Consider the following 18,296-nt stretch of genomic DNA (forward strand, 5'->3'; position numbering starts at 1 on the left):
TAGTTATTGATATGTATGTTCCTATTACCATTTTCTTAATTGTTTTGTGTTTGTTTTTGTAGGTCCTTTTCTTCTCTTGTGTTTCCCACTTAGAGAAGTTCCTTTAGCATTTGTGTAGTGCTGGTTTGGTGGTGCTGAATTCTCTTAGCTTTGGCTTGTCTGTAAAGCTTTTGATTTCTCCTTTGAATCTGAATGAGATCCTTGCTCGGTAGAGTAATCTTGGTTGTAGGTTCTTTCCTTTCATCACTTTAAATATATCATGCCACTCCCTTCTGGCTTGTAAAGTTTCTGCTGAGAAATCAGCAGTTAACCTTATGGAAGTTCCCTTGTGTGTTGTCATTTTTCCCTTGCTGCTTTTAATAATTTTTCTTTGTCTTTAATTTTTGTCTATTTGATTACTGTGTGTCTCAGTGTGTTTCTCCTTGGGTTTATCCTGCCTGGGACTCTGTGCACTTCTTGGACTTAGGTGGCTATTTCCTTTCCCACGTTAGGGAAGTTTTTGACTACAATCTCTTCAAATATTTTCTCAGGTCCTTTCTCTTTCTCTTCTCCTTCTTGGACCCCTATAATGCGAATGTTGGTTCGTTTAATGTTGTCCCAGAGGTCTGTGAGATTGTCTTCATTTCTTTTCATGCTTTTTTATTTCTGCGGCAGTGAATTCCACCATTCTTTCTTCCAGGTCATTTATCCGTTCTTCTGCCTCACTTATTCCACTATTGATTTCTTCTAGTGTATTTTTCATTTCAGTTATTGTATTGTTCATCTCTGTTTGTTTGTTCTTTCATTCTTCTAGGTGTTTGCTCTTTAATTCTTCTAGGTCTTTGTTAAACACTTCTTGCATCTTCTCAATCTTTGCCTCGATTCTTTTTCCGAGGTCCTGGATCATCTTCCCTATCATTATTCTGAATTCTTTTTCTGGAAGATTGCCTATCTCCACTTCATTTAGTTGTTTTTCTGGGGTTTTATCTTGTTCCTTCATCTGGTACATAGTCCTCTGCCTTTTCATTTTGTCTATCTTTCTGTGAATGCGGTTTTCGTTCCACAGGCTGCAGGATTGTAGTTCTTCTTGCTTGTGCTGGCTGCCCTCTGGTGGAAGAGGCTATCTAAGAGGCTTGTGCAAGCTTCCTGATGGAAGGGACTGGTGGTGGGTAGAGCTGGGTGTTGCTCTGGTGGGCGGAGCTCAGTAAAACTTTAATCCGCTTGTGTGCTGATGGGTGGGGCTGACTTCCCTCACTGTTGGTTGTTTGGCCTGAGTGGACCCAGCACTAGAGCCTACATGCCCTTTGCTGGGGCTAATGGCGGACTCTGGGAGGGCTCACGCCAAGGAGTACTTCCCAGAACTTCTGCTGTCAGTGTCCTTTTCCCCACGATGAGCCACAGCCACCACCCCCCCCCCCGCACCTCTGCAGGAGATCCTCCAACACTAGCAGGTAGGTCTGGTTCAGTCTCCTCTGGGGTCACCGCTCCTTCTCCCTGGGTCCTGATGCACACATACTTTGTGTGTGCCCTCCAACAGTGGAGTCTCTGTTTCCCCCAGACCTGTTGAAGTCCCACAGTCAAATCCTGCTAGCCTTCAAAGTCTGATTCTCTGGGAATTCCTCCTCCCGTTGCCAAACCCCCAGCTTGGGAAGCCTGATGTGGGGCTCAGAACCTTCACTCCAGTAGGTGGACTTGGGTGGTATAATCTGTCTCCAGTTTGTGAGTCACCCACCTAGCAGTTATGGGATTTGATTTTATTGTGATTGCACCCCTCCTACCGTCTCACTGCGGCTTCTCCTTTGTCTTTGGATGTGGGGTATCTTTTTTGGTGAGTTCCAGTGTCTTCCTGTTGATGACTGTTCAGCAGTTAGCTGTGATTCCAGTGCTCTCGCAAAAGGGATTTTGATTTCACAGTTTCCTATGGCCACTCAAGAAGAATTATCCAAAAGATATCAGAGCACAGCTCCAGTATGCTTACAAACTTTTCCACCCAGTTTTCCCTGGTAGAGCTTCATATATATTGATATAACAGTTCTAGGGCAACTCAGCAAACATCAATCAGCCAAAAGCCCATTCACCAAAAATCAATGGGTTGAATGAACAATTTGCTGAATTTTTTATCTAGCGTAGGCATTTTTTCCCCTAATCCTCCCATGAATATGAATAACAACCATAGAACATTATACATAAAAATAACTTAATAAGACAGTGAAAGACAGAAGTAGGCAGAGTAGCTAGGGGCTTTGGAATTACATAGTGGTGAGCTCCCTATGCTTTCTTTTTGTCTCATATATCCAGATTTGGAACTGAAGAAGCTAACAATCCTGAGATACCAACAAGTGCAGATAATTTTTTTTTAAAAAAAGAAAGCAAGCCTCAACAAAGCCAGTTGTCTCTCTAGCCAAAGGACCAGAAAGGGGCTGCCTAGAAAAAAACATGTAACTTTTAGACAATAGTCTCTCTACTTCTGCCAAACACCACAGGGGGTTAAAAAAAAAAAAAAACTGTGCCCACATCCCCACCCAGGCCAGCAAAGGCCTAGCAGAGAGTCTCAGCTTCCACCCCCACTTGAGAGTAAGGAGGCACCCTGCCCCTTCCACACTGGAGTGATGTCACAGGACAACTAGTAGAATTAGGACTTTCACCACCACCCAGTGGTAACAAGGGCACTGCCTGCCCCCTGCCCAGTGGTGTTAGTGGAAACCATGTGGCAAGCAATCATGAAGCACTCTGACTTCTGCCAGCCAGGGAGTTATCATGGAGGTCTAGTGTGCAGCAGGAACTCCCAATCCCTTTCAGTAGTACCCAGGAGATACCCCATCCTTGCTCAAGTGTCAATGGAGGCCAATGGAGAACCTGGACTTCTACCCTCACATTGCAAGAAAGAGGTGGCACCTCCTCCCTCCTCCCCTGCTGAGCAGAGTCAAAATAAGCCAGTTAAAACAGAAGGTTTAAATAAGATTCAGAGTTGTATAATACCCAAAACGTCCAGATTTCAACCAAGGATCACACATCATATCAATAATCAGGAATATCTCAAATGGAACGAAAAAAGACAATCAATAGATGCCAACACTGAGATAACAAGGATGTTAGAATTATCTGAAAAAGATTTTTAAAGGAGCCATCATAAAAAGGCTTCAATGGACAATTATGAATACAGGCATACCTCAAAGATATTGTGTGTTAATCTTCAGACAACTGCAACGAAGTGAGTCATATGAATTTTTTGGTTTCCCAGTGCATATAAAAGTTCTACTCACACTATACTGTAATCTATTAAGTGTGCAATAGTGTTGTGTCTAAAAAATGTATATCCCTTAATTTAAAAAATTTTCTTGCTAAAAAATGCTAACACTCATCCAAGCCTTCAGCAAGTCGCAGTAGTGACATCAAGGATTACTGACTACAGATCACCATAACAAATATAATAATAATAAAAATGTTTGAAACATTGTGAAGATCACAAAAATGTGACACAGAGACACAAAGTGAGTAAATGTTGTTGGAAAAAATGGCACTGATAGACTTGCTTAACCCAGGGTTGCCACAAACCTTCAATTTGTAAAAAACACAATATCTGAAAAGCACAATAAAGCAAAGCACATTAAAATGAGTTACACTCATAAACTTGAAACAGATACAAACTGGAAGATCTCAGCAAACAAAAAGTTGATATAAATAAAACCAAATGGAAGTTTAAGTACTGAAAATTATATGAACCAAAATCAAAAACTGAATAGATGAACTCAAGAGCAGAATGGAAGAGATAAAGATAATAATCACCGAATTAGAAGACAGAAATTACCCAATCTGAAAAACAGAGACGATAGACTGAAAAAATTAACAGAGTCTGAAGGAACTGTGGGACTATAACAAAAGATGTAACATTTATGTCATCAGAGACCCAGAAGAAAATGAGAAAGAGGGCAGGGCTAAAAAGAACTCAAAGAAATAATGGCTGAAAACTCCCAAATATGGCAAAAAGACACAAATCTACAAATTCAAGAAGCTAAGTGAGTCTTAAACAAGATAAATCCCAATAAATTCACATCATAGTCAAATTTATGAAAACTAAAAACAAAGAATAAATCTTAAAAGCAATGAGAGAGAAATACCTTACCAATAATTGGAGGGGGAGAGGAATCTAATAACAGGAAATTTCTCATCAGAAGTCCTGAAGACCAAAAGGAAGTCACCAAAAAGTTTTCAACTGATGAATTAAAAGAACTATCGTCCCAGAATCCTATACTCAGTGAAAAATCTACTCTGGAAAATAGTTTCTTAAAGAATAAAACATGTAACTATAATATAACCCAGCTGTTGTGCTCCTTAGCACTTATCCCAAAACAATGAAAACAATGAAAACACACACAATGTACACACAAAAACCTATACACAAATTTCACAGCAGCCTTATTTGTACTAGCCTAGATTTAGAAACAACCCAGATATTCTTCAATGGTGAATAGTTAAACCATAGTATATTCATGCCATGGAATACTATACAGCAATAAAAAGGAACAAAATATTGACATATACAAAAACCTGGATGTATCTCCTGAGAAGTGTACTGAGTGAAAAAGGCCAGTCTCAAAAGGTTATGTACTAAATGTTTCCATTTATATGTCATTCATGATATGAAAAAAAATTACAGAAATGGACAGCAGATTAATGGTTGCTAGGAGTTCAGAAGCTGGTGGGGACAGGAGGGAGTGAATGTGGAGATATCGGTGGTGACAGAAATGTTCTCTGTTTTGGCTGTATCACTATCAATATCTTGGTTGTGATAATGTACTATAGTTTTGCAAGATGTTACCACTGAGGGGAACTAGGTGAAGGGTACACAAGACCTCACTGAATTATTTCTTAGAAATACATGTGAATCATATTAATATAGTTTAATTAAAAAAAATAAATCTGATAGGGTAAGACTCTCATTCTTCAGATGACTTTTCCTGGCTTTTCCTAATACATTTTACTGTCACCAAGTCCATGACACTTCACAAAAGGGCTTGGCAGACAGTGGTTGTAGATAAATACAAGTTAGAACCGGAGGGAAAATAAAAAATAAGCAGGAACCAAGTGGTAACTACAGCTGACAGACCGGTTTACGAGGACATATGGGCCAACCCTATGGGGACCCCTAAAAATAACTGGGAAACACTCTGACCACAGACTCTTTGGACTAGTAAGGACTCACTTGATCATTAAAAGTAATTGTGACTTTGTTTTAAAACCATAGGCTAGTAAAAATTGAAACATTTATGTTTTAACAATTCTCCCTGACCTTGACCAGCAGATTCATCTAGTGCTTATTTCATTTTTCTAGTTAAATAAATAAAATACTTCAAGGAGAACATTTCCCAGAGAAGGCTAATATTGTAAATTCTCCAAGGTACAGATTAGCAATTTCATTATGACACCCACAAGCATTCACCAGTTCTTCTCTGCATGTGGTATAAAGCCAGGTGTTATACAAAGGAAGTAAAGAAAGGGGATTGGAGCCTTTGAGAATTACAACGAAAAACTGAAAAGACACAGGAAAGAAACAGTCAACCACCTAAACACTAAACTATGCTCTTACATGCACAGAGCACTACCAACGCCACCAGGAGCCCATGAAACTATACCCCCCATCTCTTCACGTTTATGTTGGGCTTAGTTGCTTCCATTCCTGCCCAAGCCACCTGGGCCTCACACCTATCTGGATTGCATACCTGAAGCAGCAGTAAGAGGTAGTCATTTGTCCACACAACAAAGATTTACTCAGGGCTTACCATGTGTCATATTCCATGGTAATTATTAGGGTTATAAAGAAGCATGAAATATGGCCTTAGCTCTCAAGCCCTGGTATAAAGTAGACATGTCAACAAATAATGCAAATCAGAGTGATTAGTACAACCTTACACATATGGACAGGGTTGACCAGAAGCATGAAAAAGAGAGGGAGCGATTCTGCCACACAAGGAACATCCAATGTATGAGCGTTATCACCTGTACTTAGGCCAATCTCTTTCTTTGAAGCAATGAGACAAAATGGGGCTGTCACTGGTATGACATCAGGGCACCTGCCTATTTCCTTGGGAGGTTATGAAGTTCAAGGGTATAATCTATACAGGGGCTGAGATATATGTCCAATTGGCACAAATTTATCTGTAGTGTTAAGCAAGTCCCATAGCTTTTCTGAATCCCATTTCCCTCATATGTAAAACAAGAGAGCGTACTGGGCTCTAAAAGACAATCTCAGCTAGAAGTCACTGCTTAATCACCATCTAGTATTTATAAAGGGCAATCAGAACAATCCCCACTCCTCTAATTTCTAGCTATGTGAACTTGAGTAAGTCACTATCTCTCAATGCCTCAGTTTTCTCATCTCTAAAGTGGGCACAATAATAAGACATCTCATAGGACTGTCAGAAAGATTCAATGTGTTCATATACGTAAAGTGCTTAGAACAGCACCTAGCTCATACTAATTGTTATATAAATATTACCTATTGCTATTGTAATAGTTTTTTATTATAGATTACCAATGATATTTAATTATTACATTTAAAGCATTGAAATACTTGATTGTAAATGTACAAACTGTTTGCATATTCTTTCCAACAGTCACCATTAGGAATTCATAACTTAATACATTAACGAGTCAGATTCTGCCAAAAGCACACTCTTAAAAAATAAAACAGGTTTTTTTGGAAACCACATAACTTAGAGGGTGTTAGTATATTATTTAATCATATTTAAAATAATTCCCTCCTAACCACAAAAAAAAAAAAAATGCATACATACTTCCAAAGCTGTCTAACCTCAAAATGACCTGAACACCTAATTTAGGATCCACTAGGTCCTTGCTATTCATGCGTAGTCAGCAGGCCAGCAGCATTGCAGCTGATGCAGTCGGTCTTATTTGGGGCTTAGGATTCTGCATTTGTACAAGCTTCAAGTGCTGCCGGTGCCGCTGGTCCACAAACAATACTTGGAGTAGCAAGACACTAAGCTGTGGCAATCAGAAACAGACTTCAAAATGACTGAAATGATTGAATTAGGTTCGCCAAAGGCCCGTTAATTGACCAAATCTGGAAAATGTCTTACTCGACACATTGTACAATCACAACCATGTTTATAAAGTATCTCAGAACTTACATGGAACTCTGACAGGAGTACATATATAAACATAAGAGGTTCCATATTGGCAGACATGTTGCTTGTGATTTAATTTTTATAATAAAATTTTCACAGTTACAGAGATGAGCTGACATAGTCTTCATAAGTGGGTGCACATGACAGGGGGAAGTATACCAATATTAATTTGGATAACTGTCAGAAGGTCTTTATTGAAAGACATCACAATTACTGTGAAAGTGGGATTTCAATATAAGCATGGTGTTAAAAAGAGGTTGTGGTATAATTTCTGCTTTTAAGATTATTAGTAGGGCTTGTGTTATTCCTATGAACGGAGTGAATCTGACCCTCAGAGCTGAGTCTGTCAGAATCTCAATAGTTAGCTATACAGTGTCTAAAGATTTAAATTAAAATTATATGTATCTCGTCAAAAAGAGTGGCCAGATTCCCAGCAGCTGGAACAGAGTACTGAGAGGCCCTACTTATTGGGCGGACTTGAAATGAGAACTAAGACTTTTTCGTAAAGCACATGAAAATACAATTTTGTTGAAGACAGACTGCGATGGTACAAAAGGGGGGTTTAGGAAGATGTGAAAAGCAAACTATTTGATGGCTGCAGCTCTTTACAACCAGCTCAGAGAAAGAGACCGAATAGTTATCTGCTTACTACAAAAGATGCAGCAAAGTTACTGCTCTCCAAGTTGCTGAGTACAGACGATGCTTGGATGAATGCTCCTCCAAACCTTGGAAGATGTATGACTTTGGGATTTCAGGGGTTTCCAAAAATACACGAAATGCAGAAAAACTTCCCTCCTTTGCCAAAACACATCAGCCCTTTGTTTACATTACATTTTCCCCTTCTATATGTTGGAAATAATAAGACCCCTCATAGCATTGATAAGATTGAACATAGGGGAAGGCAAGTGGGAGGCAGCTCAGTCGATTCTGTCTTGAAATCTTCTTTCACACCTCTCCCTGAAATGTAAATATGGCCTCGGTCCAGCTCTCCCAGTCCCGATGACTTTGGCTGAGGGCGGTCGGTATGGAAGTCATTTCCCTTCTAGGTGCAGTAGCTGCTTTCCACAGACTCAACAAAGACACAAAATATCATTAACATCTGATTCTGAAAAGGTTGACAACCACTTCTTTGTTGCACCCAGCAGTCTGGGGAAAGCTGCTGCGTATTACTCTATCTTGAGCAAAATTATACCTATTAGGCTCTGATATGAGTATTGGAATATTTCTCCCATTCGTGCACAGCGTTGCAGCTTGAATATGCCTATTGTTTTCACAGTATCCATTACATATTTTAAATGGCATGGAATGATCATATATGTAAACATTACTTCAGCTGAGGCTGAGTGATGCTTGGCAAAGCAAAAGAGGCTGTCTGACCTCGTTGGGCCTTGGTTTCAAGGAAAGAGGTGCCAAGGGACTTTGGGGGGTGGTCAGTGGTTACTGAAAGGAGTGAAGTGGATTGACCAATGGGTGCTGCCATATTAAAGGAGTCTGGATCCCTTCCTTTGACACACACAAAAAGCTGCAGGCCTCCAACTAGCTTGTCTATTTTGTGGCACACAGAAGGAGGATGAAAGGCTTGCCTGAGGGTCTGAAATAGCAAGAGGGAAGAGTCTGGAAGAAAGGGGAGATTTACTGGGTGCAGTTTCAGGATACATGAATAAGAAAAGAGTGGAAAAATGCCTCCAAATATAAAAGCACTTCTAAAATAGCCATTAATAATCACATTCTCTAAGATAAAAGCAAGAATCCTAAGCTGTTTTTTTTTAAGCACTGATGTTTTTCTTTCGGTCTTCAGAATAGGAAATGGAATTAGCCTAAAAACATGAAATCGACTGATTAAGAATGCTTGAAACTTCCTAGGGTCGGGAGGCACACTGGATCCTAGCAGTCGCTTCACTGTAGGCAGACTAGTGAGCAGAAGTATTTCTGCACACAGGACATTAATGCTTAGAACAACCTGTAATCTTAATCATTTATAGAGCTGAGTGCAAGCTTTCACCCCAAGATCTAAGTCCTGGAGCCCTGGATTCACATTGGAATGTTTATTGATATTTTTCTAAGAGACACTCTCAAAATTATCCTTGCATTTTACTCACCATTAGTCTACATTTCGAGTGCATTTTTCTGCCTTTTTAGATTAGATTTAGATTTCCTTGATAACCAGGAACATAAACACAGAGAATAAGTCATTATTTGAAGAATTTGGGCCATACAAATAGACAAAAAAATTTCCTCCAGGCCAAATGTACACCCAAATGTTTATTGTGCTCAATACTTCTGTTTCCTTGATAGATGGCTCACACTCACTTTTAGGCTGAAAACGGCCTTAGGCAACCTTACAATTACAAACTAATGGCTGTTTACTGCTGTGGAAAGGAGCAAAACTGCTTCTTTAACTACTGAAGTTATTCACCAGCAGTGAAGTCAACAAACATTTTTTTAGCACCTACCCTGTTTAAGTTACTATGCTAAGCAAACACAGATGCATGAGAGTCCTATCCCCAACTAGTTTGTGAGCTACTTACCAGCAAAGACAAAGTCCAACTGTGACAAAAAATTTAAATGATGAGCAAAAATCAAATCAAAACGAGATTCACTGACAAGTGGGAGATACAGACAATAGAGGCCCCTGGACATCAGCAAGAGAAGAGATCCCATCAAGGAGACAGGGGGGGCTTTATCAAGGAAGTGAGATTTGCCCACCAATGAAATCATTGCTACTTATCAGAATTAAAAGATTAGCAAAAGGTAGTGATGTTCTCCAAAATAATATTTTAAATCGTTTTTTTTCAGTCTGTCTGGCTTCTTTCCCTGTTTCGATTTAAAAAAAAAAAAATACCCATTCTGCTTGTCAGTAGGCTGTCTCTTTTTAAAAAGAAAGGCATCTTAATGATCGATCAATCCAGTGACACTGAAAAAGATAGGCTACAGGACTAGCCATTTGGGGAAACTCAGCTATGCTGTCTCCCGCCTATTATGTTGAAATGAGCTGGAGACAAGCTGTCCTCACCTACAACCAAATACACCCCCATGCACATCTGCACCTCCAGGTTCCAGACCTTCCATGCTGGAACTACACGAACTACATGCTCATTCACATCCATACAGAACTACATGCTCATTCACATCCATACACGTGTGTGCACACACATACACACGAGAACTACATGCTCATTCACATCCATACACGTGTGTGCACACACACACACGCAAGAACACACACTGCGTAATCTTGCTCACTGAAGCTACGGCCCTTACGCGTAAATAGATGCTTTCTTCTGTTAGCAACAGAAGAATGTTTCCATTTCTCTTATGTGTGACACCTTCTATTTCTTTTTTATTGATTTATTTTTTTGTTTGTTTGTTTATTTTTGGCTGTGTTGGGTCTTCATAGCTGCCCGCGGGCTTTCTCTAGTTGCGGCGAGCAGGGGCTACTCTCCGTTGCAGTGCACGGGCTTCTCATTGTGGTGGCTTCTCTTGTTGCAGAGCATGGGCTCTAGGTGCGTGGGCTTCAGTAGTTGTGGCACGCAGGCTAAGCAGTTGTGGCTCGCGGGCTCTAGAACGCAGGCTCAGTAGTTGTGGCGCACGGGCTTAGTTGCTCCGCGGCACGTTGGATCTTGCCGGACCAGGGCTTGAACCCATGTCCCCTGTATTGGCAGGCGATTCTTAACCACTGTGCCACCAGGGAAGTCCCATTTCTCTCCTTTTTAAATGCAGACATTACTGAGTACATGCAAGAGTCCAATGGGTAAGCATCATACTTTCTAAAGATGTTATGAATTTATTAGTCTCAAATAAAGGGGTATTGCACAGTAACTCTACCATTAGCTCAAACCACCCAAAGGACAATGGTGGCAGTGTTTCCCAAGAACTGATGAGAATTCCAGGTGTTTTGAACTCGGGTGATTATTCTCACAACTCTAACAACTAGTCAAGTGTAAAGAATTTGTAATGTCCAAGGCAGGGCAGTATTTAAATTATTTGAAAAGTGTTTTTCAAAGAAAATAGCTGCAATTTGTTAACTCTTACCAGGTGTGAAACAGAGCAGTGCAAAATCACCAATTTATTATTCAACCCAGCATGCCCTAAACTGGAAGAACTGTACAAAAATCTACTGAAGTTCAGAGGAAACAACTCAAGGAGTTTGTAAATCTTCACTAGTTCTTAAGCAATCTAGTCACATTTAGGAGATCATAACACTCACTGATTTCTTTTCCATGAAATGAAATCTGAGCTAAATTCCGTTAACACCTGTTCCCTAAGTTGACATTTCTCTGCCCCTTGGCCCTCCCCTCTTTGGAGCTCTTTCTCAAACTTCCGGTAGGAAGAACACAACCTGGGGAGCAAAGATGATACAAGATTCAACGAGGAAGAGGATTTCGCCCAGCTTTGCTCCTCAGAAAAAGCTGCCTTCACAAGTCCGGTTGAGTGATTTCTTTGTCACTCTGGATGAAAGGATCTCTTAGAATCTTTGCGATGCTAACATTATGTGTCTCCATACTTCTCTGAAAAGCATTCTATCTCCTCTCATCAACCTTCTCCCCATTCTTCTTGTAATCTCCAGACATCAGAATGGAACTATCTTAGATATCATCTATGGCACCTGGGAAGCCAAACCGAACTTTTCTCAATCTCCCACCTTCACTAGGTGCTCAAGGCTGAAATAAAATGCACGGATTCAAAAGGTCAAGCTAGTACCAAAATTATAAACTCACCCAGTGCAATTAGTATATAAAAGAGCAATAATTAAAGATAAAGGGTAGTGTGTAATGTTTTAAATTGACTAAAGAGGAAATGCATGTGAACTTCTGAAGAAAAGTTATAACGAGGATTTGATATATTACATTAGGATCAAGTAGAGCCTCATGTATTTAGCAGCCAGTAGTTATATACCAGAAAGGAAGTTAGAACCCAAAGCCCTGTAACGAAGGAGGAGGGTACATACTTAGTTTATTTTCTCAGATTAAATATCCAGCCCTAGAGTGATGCAATAATAATTGACATTTTAATAACAATCCAGACAGAATACCTTCTGCACGTTGGATAATATACAGTTATTTGATACCATGGGTAATAAAATTGTATTTAAAATACCATAGACACCAAAGAAAAAGAAGGCTCTCCTTAAAAGTAAACCTCAACCAGGGTAAAAGAACCTCTAATTTTTTCCATAAAAGGCTCTCATATTTTAAACCCAGTGAAGGGATGATAAGACACTTTCTTATCTAATTACAATGCAATTTTCTACTTGCCTTATATTGATTTAGGTACAAGCTTTCTAGAATTTTCCATATATAACACAGGAAGGCACATACACACATAAAAAGCCATGATTACCCATCCCAGAAGCTTTGGAAAAGGGAAAGAAAATGGTCTCTCATACAGAGAGAGAAGAGAAGAAAAAATTATCATCAACATCTTTTACTCAAATACCTAATACGTATGAAGCACCTTCACTGAATGTCTGTAGAATTCAGATTCAAATGCAGTGGCGATGGTTATAATGGTGGTAATAATTTACAACTGCAAGATGGTCACAGTTTATGAAATATTCCCACCTGATCAGCAAAACACAGAAGGCAATCTTCTCCCCATTTTAAGGATGATTAAAAGGCTCAGGTAGCCTAGCAATTCCTCAGGCCTCCGTGAATAGTCAATGATGCAGCTGAGATTGTCATCCTGACCTCCTAATTCCTGGTCCAGTGCTCTCTCCACCACACTTTGCTGTACCCTCTCCATAAAAATGAAAGATGCATTCCAGGATTCCCAGTCTCTGCCATTACGGCAGCTCACAAGAAGCTTTTACAGAACTGGGCAATTCCCACCCTATGTCATTTTACTTCTCACCTGTCCAGAGCCTGTCAAGGGTCCGCTCTGCAGGAGTTATTGCTCTGTGGAGCTCTACCCTAGGCAAGCTCAAGTTCCCCTTGAAGCCCATTTCCCAAAATAAGAGTAAGTAATATACAGCTCTTAGTTCTTCCTGCATGCCAGGACACCACAGCCACCTTCCCCTCCAAAACACTAATGAGCCCACATGACACTTGGAACTTTGGCCCCTTTTGCCTCTACTATCTGTATTCTCCTGTCTTACTATCTGTGCAATGCAGATGATGCAAAAAAGCAGTCACTTCTCAGAGAACCCTATTATCTTCAGGTATAGTCAATTTATACAAACCAACCTCTAAACATTTAACTTGTGCCTTGTGTCGGCACCCCTGATCCACCACCACCATCAAAAAAAAAAAAATTCCTCCTCTCTTACCCCCCACCTACCACTAGATCTATCCAATCAGGAACCTCAGTCACACCTAAGTCTCCCTCAGCCTCACTCCCCAACCTCTGTCTGCCCCATCTAATCAGCTTCCAGGGTTTGGTTTGGTTTTGTTATTGACAATTCTCCATAAATTTCGTTGGTTCAGCCCTTCCTCTCCATTTCCGTGTGGAGAAACAATCCTGCATGGATTTCCCACGTTTGTACACTGTAGGTCTTCTGAGCAAAGGACATGTTTAAATAGCTGACAGCCTAGGAAGCTAGAGATTGTGCATCCCTCTGGAGAGACTTAGAGATGCATGTCTCCAGAGGCATTTATTTACACCCCAGGGTGTAAACCTAGAGATGCCTTTCCTCTCTCTCCTGATAATGAATAATCTCTCTCTCTGGAGGGGAGATGAGAAGATTTGCTAGGGACCTTATAAAAGTTCAGAGTGTACTCAAAGGTGGGGTCCTCTCCTGTGGTGCACCCCATTATATGCACATAGGTAACACTTCCTGGTCTAGTCACCCGGTGGGGACTGGCGCGTGGGGAACTCATGCAGGCTGCTCTGGCTGCTGTTTTGGCTGTAATAAAGCATTTTTCACTAATCCTGGGTTTTCTCTGTTCTGTCCGTATTTGTATGTAAAACTGTGGCAGACGAACTTGTTAACTTGCAAATGAAATACAATTCAGATCCTTCACATTTTTTGACTTAACACCTATTGCCATGCCTTAGCTTAGGTCACTATCTCCTTTCCTGATTTCCTCTAATTCTCCTCATTGGTCTCCCATCTTCATCTGCTCTCCTCTGTTGAATATGTCCTCCTTTCAGTCATCAGAGTGATCTTCTAAAACTCTCCTCCTAATGCTGACTCTTCCCTGCTTCCCTCCCTTTTGGAGGATCACTCACTTTGGGAGAAAAAATAATAAATAAACTTCTTAGCACGGCCTTGTACCACCTGAGCCCTCTCTGACATCTTCATCAGTGCTCTCCCAAGCTCCCTCCTCCTCTCCACCTGGAATGCCCTCCACCACCAGTCTCCCCAACCTGTCACCATTTCTACACGATGAATGCCTACTCATATCTCAATACCCAACTCAAATACTACCTGCCCTGGAAAGCCTTCCCAAACTCCCCAGAATACGAGCATCTCTCTTTTCTCGGCTCATCTGGAACACTGCGTATACGGTTCATGTGACATGCCAATTAATCTTCTTTGTTCACAGGTCTGTCTGACCCACTGGATTGTGACCTCTCTCATTTAAACACGTATCCCATCCCCACTCCCGCCGTAGCACAGAATATGCCTTCAGTTAACATTTGTTGAATAAATGAATAAGCGAAAGAATAATCGTTGAAATGTTTTCAAAGACCTTAGTTCTCATCCTGTTCCTCATCTACATGGGCTTCCATCCCCCTCCCAAATCTTGTGATGATTTCCAGTGAAGCCACACACATTGTCTTCACAGGCTCTGTGGACACATGGAGAAGAATGACAAGAGAGGCTATCGTGCTTTTCATTACAAAGTGCACTTCACATTACATACTTTTGCCACCACTTCAACCACAGGCATCCCTCTATCACCAAAATTAAAGCGATCTCAGAGATTTGGAAAACAGCTCCCGGAATAACAGTTAACTTAGATAACTGAGTCATGTCTGAAACATTTAAGGCTTTTGTTTATTAACATTTTATTTACAAAGACATATGACTTTCTCTTCCATTCAGTCAAGAAAATGAAGCTATTTCATCCAGAAATTAATCCGACCTTCTAGACTTCAAATCTGAAGTGTCAGTGAGTTTGATGAACCTGATTTTTAAAGCAAGAAGATCAGCCTGTTTGGTTTTGTTCCTGGCTGCCAAAGGAAGAACAATTTTCACTGGGAAAATGATGAATGAGGCCACCAATCACGAAGGTAAAAACAGAGCAAAGACTGAAAAACTGAAAATAAGTGGAGAGCATCAGGTAACATTTTCATTGGGACTGAAACTTTAATTGGGAGGATAAGTGTTCATTACAGACTCTGTCCCTGGAATACTTTGGCTAAGAGATTCCAGTGAGTGTTAAAATCATTACCGAATGAGCTCAATCTAAACAAACACCCACCTTTTCCATTTCACACTGAGATGAAATTACTTCGCTGTGTACAAGTGAAAAAAACCTTGGGTTGTCAGCTTCTCCTTTCCCAGAGGGCTTGTGAAAGCGTTTTCTCTTTCTCCTTATCCCTCTGCTTTTCGAATTTAGATGTTAGTCTCCTGAAAAAGTTTTCTATCAAGCACTTAGACTAGTACCTGACTTAACTGACACCAGCATTTCTGCCCCGTGCAGAGATGATTTTCCATACGAGCACACACAGGGCCATGCCATCTGAGCAGAGGAAGCTCTGACAAGCACCTTACTGGGGGAAACACAAGCACACGGCTTTCTATAACATAAGTCATCATGGAGGAGCAGCCAGTTTAGCTGGAGGGAACAAAGCAGCAGGAATTGACAAGGAGGATGATACCCAAAATGCAGGAAAGGAGTGATTACATGGGGAGAAATGTCCCTCCTATATTTTCAATCACTCTGGTTGTCTGTGGCTCGTTCCTAATTAACAGATCAGGAAATGCAAAGGCTTTCTCCAGTCAGCCAGGATCATTAGCATGCAGGAACCTGAGGCTTTGTGCCTAGAGCAACTGTTTATTATAAAGAAGATAAAAATGATGTATTGTATATTACATTCCATCAGCAGAGATCATGGAGATCATAATACAGGAAATACAGCCTTGCCTCACCCCACCTATCAAGATTGCACGGTGCCGTTCGAAGGCTACAGCTTGCCTTCCTTTTGATTTTATTTTTCAAGAAATGCACATAATGAAACCTGTAAAGCAAATCACTCAAAAGAGTGATGGAAACAAATTAAAATGAGTAGTGTCTAAATAATTAACACCTGCCAAATGAAGAAGAAGGGCCTTATTGCTGATATTAAATCACATCCTTTAACGTCTGAAACAGATGACAGTAAGTAATTCCAAACAGTCAAGACAGGATGCTAATTTTTAGTTCTTGGAAAGTGGAATGAGTTTCAATAAAGCTGACCAAAAAAACCCCCAAAATTTAAAAAGTCTCATTTTGATGTAGTTAATTCTACTGCAGAAAGCTGGGCTTACATTAAACTTTTTTGGAGGGGTTTAATATACTATAAACGAACAGCTTTAAGTCCTGGTTTAAAATATATTCATTATTCAGTGAGCTAATGATGTATGTTCCACCTGGTTGCTGTGGAGTCTTGTACGTGAAAAATTGAGGGTAATGTCTTGTTATCAAGAAAAAATATTAGCCTTGCCAAGTTTCCAGTCGATAAATATAACTCACAATAGTGCTGCCAGGTAGGCAAATAAGGATGCCCCCTGCCTGCCCACCCACCAGCAGAAGGATACCGAAAAGGAGTATTATTCCAGTTTGGACCAAAACTAAAAATTTTAGCACTGAGCAAATAATCCTTAACTCTATTAATGCATGAAGAAGAAAAAGACATAACATGGTGGGGTTTAAAGAGTAACTAATGAAAACTCCAGCAGCTTGAATGACAGTCTTCACGGCCAAGGGCTCCTTTCCAACTCAGCCCCTTGGGATGCAAGAATTGGGGTCTGCAGTGAAGTCCTCAGCTCAGGATTTCACCACTTTGCCTAACCCTGCCTCCAAACTAGGCAATGGTGAGACTGTGGTCATGTCTCATTTCTCATTCTGCTTTGTGGAGGGCGATGAGGGAAACCGGAGATGGTGGTCATGTTCACTCCCCTTCATATTAATGGTATCATTTAATTAGAGTTAGTGTTGCAACCACCTGCCTGTAAATCAACGAAGTTCTCTTACAACTCAGATGCTTCATATTAAAACACGTTTGAAACATAACCCTTCTGCACCTTCTATGGTCCACTTCAAGTATCTCAGCTATCTGACAGGTTTGTTTGCTTGTTTGTTTCTCCCCAAGCTATACTGGGACATTGTCTCCAACAAGACTTACCTGCTTATAGAAATCTCAGCCTTGTAAGGATCAGGACAATGACATGAGAAGCCATGAGCTTGTTTCGCTGCTCTTCTCCCAAACACAGCTTCATTACCAGAACGTCTTTTGAGAAAAGTTATCTTCTAATCTAAAAGCATGTTCCCCAGAAAATGAGGTGGTGCCGGCTCTATCATATTATCAGAAGTGTTTGGTAATCTAATTGCTCTGGAAAAAAAAATATTACAAGAGTGCCCTCCTTTTTTTCCTTCTTCTTTTGTAAAACCAAAACTCTTTAAACAGTAACGTTTAACCATTTAGAGATTGTGTTCTTGGCAGGCAGACCACAGAACCCAAGGAAACGTTTCTAGCTGAAGGCTCCTTGTTGACCACAGAGTCTGAAGAGTTTACTTAACCCCCCAAAAACCCAAGCATGCCTTTTTTCCTCCTATCAAGACAGGTTCACAAACACTATAAACATTGCTAGTATCACCTACTGGCAAAAACAAACAAACAAAACAAAACAAAACAATGAACCAACCTAATGATTCTTACTCAAGCGTAGGCAGGAAATGATAACTAAAGATAGGCACCCTCGATGCATGGTTCATCTAATCCCACAAAAATATGTTTTTTAATATAATCCTATCTTTATGAAAGGCTCCTAAAACCCTAGGACTTCCAAGCTAGCCTTCATTTTCTTTCACTTTCACTTTAATAAATGCATCATTATTCATCATACACTGTAAATCGATACCCACGGTCGAACCTGAGACTTTACTTTGGGACTTTTATCAAAAAGCACAAGGTATTTCAAGTTATGAAATATGGGTTTCTTTCCATCCTCACCACAAAATTCACAAATTACATAATGTCTGCAATGACTTAGTTTTTCTCACGTGTAAAGTGGGTACAATTACG

The sequence above is a fragment of the Lagenorhynchus albirostris genome, chromosome 17 (assembly GCF_949774975.1).
Source record: "Lagenorhynchus albirostris chromosome 17, mLagAlb1.1, whole genome shotgun sequence".
Taxonomy (NCBI): domain Eukaryota; kingdom Metazoa; phylum Chordata; class Mammalia; order Artiodactyla; family Delphinidae; genus Lagenorhynchus; species Lagenorhynchus albirostris.